A 4,153-nucleotide genomic window follows, 5' to 3' on the forward strand; every position below is an offset into this window, starting at 1 on the left:
ACAACTGTTACGTCCATACTTCCATTCTTTTGAAATAAGATTATTGTAAACAACCATCCTTGTAACTTACAGAAAAAACAAACTGGAAATTTTACATTGACATAAAAATAACAAAATGAAACAATTCAACTTGTAATTGCAATCTTCTGTGGTAGAAAAGAAAGTAAGCTACTGAAAAACAACCTGAGTTATCCCATGTTTAAGTCTATCTATCAATGACTTGTGTATCAAAATGTGATAAAACAGTTAATAGTTGATTTATTTTAAACAAGTGTGTTTAAAGATTGATTTGATCAGGGTCTTACCAGTTGTTACCAGTTGACAGTTCCTCATTCAGTTAATGATCAAAAATTATCTAGAGAAATAGATCCACTGATTTTATTCATAATGGTCAAAATGATACTTCTCAGTAGAATAAAAAACAAATTCAGGAAAAATTCTCTTCAAAAATTTAGACTGTTGAATAGAAAAAGGTATAAGAATTATAATTATCGTAATAAATAATGAACGACTACATAAATAAATAAATTGAGATGAGGAAAATCTCTAATTTCTCAATGCTTAAACTTAAAATGTTATAATACGTTATAACCTTCATATAATAATTAGTATCTAGCAGTAAAATCCTGTATGTGATTGAATATGCTTACATGTCATGCTGTTTACACTCTAATTCTTAATCAAATCAAGTGCCTAATTGTAAGGATGGTTCGTTGGCAAACTCAAGGAACCCTCAAGAAACCCAGTAACAGCCAAAGACATTCCATCCAATCACCACTAGGGGAACATTCTAGAACGTCGACATGTAGCTTCCCTATTGGATGAATAAGAAGGACCCCCTATGTGCCTATTGGCTGTCCGAAATGATGATTTACTTTCAGCCAGAAAACTATAAATACATGAGATTTTTGTGCTATATTTGACACTGTTTTGGGGAATAAAATTCCTACCCACTAGTCTTCTGTCTTCTCTCTTGTGACGTTGCGGGTTCGATCGTTCAAGTAGTCTAGTAGTACGCAGCATAGCAAGAATCAAAGCTCTAGATATAACACTAATAATTCAAAGTTCGCACTAATTTTCATCAAAATCGTCATTATTCTTTTGACTACGCGTTGTTTGTCGTGATTTCTTATAAATGTATTTAATTTAACTGATACGTTTTAAGAGTAACTTAACGGCCGTCATTAATTTTACCAACACATCCCAGTACATATAAAAGGTACTGTAAAATACAATACAAAAAATTCGCCATTTGATTGGAACAATAACCTGATATTTACAAAAATAGTCAATTATACTTTTCTTTTATTACAAACCGGTACCTTTTAAGTAAAGTGTATGCAATAGTGAATTCTCAGTTTGTTATAATTTCAATCATTCAAAATGCCAACTATTATTACATAATATAGGCCGGTTATTGTAAAACTTTGTGCAAAGCTTGTTTCATTACAAAAAAAGCTTTATCTTACATTCAGATCAGAATGAAATTTGTATGATGAAAAAAAGGAGCAGACAATAATATCACAGTAAATAATCACGAGTAACTGACCATTCTTTATGTCGACAAATACCTTTTCAGTAATGTTCATTATTTTTAGTTCTATGTTAGTATTTATACATTTATTGAACTCTGTCAGAAAGTCTTTTAATCTTTCCTTCGATGTTTAAAATGTTATCTTATTCAAAATGTTATACGTGAATACAAAGTCATCCAAAACTGAGTTAATTTTAACATTTATTTATAAAAAGACCACTAATAATGCCAAGCATAAATGCATGATGAATTGACTGAAACAGATTCAAAAATCTTATGATGAAGTACAGTCTTGCTAACAGTTTATACCGGTATGTTTTGCTAGTCAACATTTAGATAATGATAATCAAATTATTTTTCCGTAGTTTGGTACTCTTCAAGAGGACATGTCGACGGGTTTACTTAAGACCATCTTAAAGAATTTCATTCTAGACAGTAGGTACGACACGCTACATGAATAAATTGAAATAGTCATGATACAGCGTGATCTTCGACCAACTTCATTAGTGTATTAATGGCTACAGTACCAATAACTAACAGCCACTTGGAATTCTGAATACCTTCTGATGAGAATACAGAAGCTAGAACTTAATGGATGTTTACTGTTGTCCAGTTTTCAATACTTCGTCAATGACTATCAGTTCATGACGGGAGATAACATCATACTAGAAATATATTTTCTCAAGACACCAAGTTACATTTCTTAATTTATAAATACATACATAAATTAATATCTTATTACTTAAAATGGTGTTCTTCAGAAAATTGTTGTTCATCGTACGACAACTACGGTGTCAGTTTATGAACTTTGTTTATTTTCTACTTTATTCATATGATTTAACATGACCTGTCAACCTTGACCTATTAAAAATCGTAAACACAGAATATTTGTGATACTAAATAGAGTGTCTGAACCTAAATTTATATAGTATTATAATAAAGAACTGTTATAATTATTTTTAAAATAGATACACTTCAAATTTTATTACAAATATAAATTCCGGTCGAAAAAATGGTCTGAATTATACATGAACGCAACACCATACAACACGTATCACAAATTTATATTGATTGGCGTAAATAAAGAACTGCTTCGTTGTAGTAGCAGACATTTTGGTAGTGTGTAACCCACAAGAATAAAAACCTCAGGAATTTCAGGCATCTTAGAATACTGAATTTAGTTCTTAAACATGTCAAGCATACCTCATTCACAATCAGTTCATACCTATAACTTAGGTAAGTTAAAAAATAAATCCTTATATTACCTTCTACGTACTTTGTCAATTTAGAAAAAAAACTTTTGATCAAACAGAAAGCGTATGTAAATGCTTTCCGATGGTTAATTTACCTAAAACACTATTTGAAACATTTCTTTATGCAGAATTCTATTATCTTCTACAATTAAGCCTGAAATTGTTGTAGAAATTCATGTGATATTTAACAAAATAATTATTGTGTCAATACACTTAATAAACTACAAGTAGTTCAAACTTTTTCTGTGTATCCTGTACAGTGAAACAACAGAAAAATAAGAACTAATTAATTTAATTATAAGTTACCTGAATTATTGTAAGATATAAAGTCATATCATTTTGCCAATTTTTTTTACTCTTCGTCAATCATAACATTCATTAACAGTATGAACTTAAACATTCAATCTTAAATACTCTTAACAGTCAGATCATTCTAGGCTGAACCCTTTTATTAAGAAACAAATTTATTGTAATTCAGTAGCTTGGGAAAATACACACGTTTATTAAGAAATGTATTCTCTATGATATCAATTTAGTAAGACTCCAATTCCAAAATAGGCATGTCTAAAATCCCATTTTTCTATAGATAGAATTAATATATTTACGCTTTGAATGTTTTACATAATAAGTTTGTGTCACATTCTGTAGTTCTCAAATTATGCACCAGGAGATAAATAGCCAGTCATATTCATGAATCACATTGTATTCAAGATTCAAACTAACTTGCTTTGTCTATTTAAAAGTTATATTATTTTAACTATTCTAAAGAATAGAGTTGAGATCATGAGTCAATTGAAGCTAGACCACAGTGGAAAACCTGGAAGCACTGGACGGCCTATTCGTCCTATTGTAGGACTCCTCAGTGGCAGTGCGCATACACGATCCCGTATCACAAGATTTGGACCCAGGACCTACCAGTCTCGCGCCAGAGCACTTAACCGATAGACCACTGAGCCGGTATCCAACGGTGTTAATGTCTAACTTCAACCAATCCACGAAGTTTGAGCAACCTTTCACCAATTGTCTTCAGTGAGTTGATATCTTTACAACAGACTTGGTTGAACTCCACTGGTCACTGCTTCCCACTAGAACTCAAGGAAATATCTATTGAAGTCAGTCACTAGTGAGCATATGATTATAAATCAGAAGGGAATTTTGTGGATGTTTTAGTAATTTTATAGTTTAAATCATTAGTAAATTGAAGCTAGACCACCATAATAGGACGAAACGGCCGTCCAGTGCTTCCAGGTTTTCCATGGTGGTCTAGTTTCAAATGACTCATGATTTCAACTACCTAAAAGTTATATAATTTTAACTATTCTAATCAAGTTAAAATTTATTAGGTACTTGCAGTACTTATAGTCAC

General features: G+C 31.1%; 1 non-coding gene across 1 annotated transcript; it reads right to left on the reverse strand.

Moving 5' to 3' along the window:
* Positions 1–1,204: 1,204 nt before the first annotated feature.
* Positions 1,205–1,276, reverse strand: Smp_tRNA_00865_Pseudo_CGA.1.1. Its single transcript has one exon. It is a non-coding gene (tRNA).
* Between the last annotated feature and the right edge of the window lie 2,877 nt (positions 1,277–4,153).

The sequence above is a fragment of the Schistosoma mansoni genome, chromosome 2 (genome assembly GCF_000237925.1).
Source record: "Schistosoma mansoni strain Puerto Rico chromosome 2, complete genome".
Classification (NCBI taxonomy): domain Eukaryota; kingdom Metazoa; phylum Platyhelminthes; class Trematoda; order Strigeidida; family Schistosomatidae; genus Schistosoma; species Schistosoma mansoni.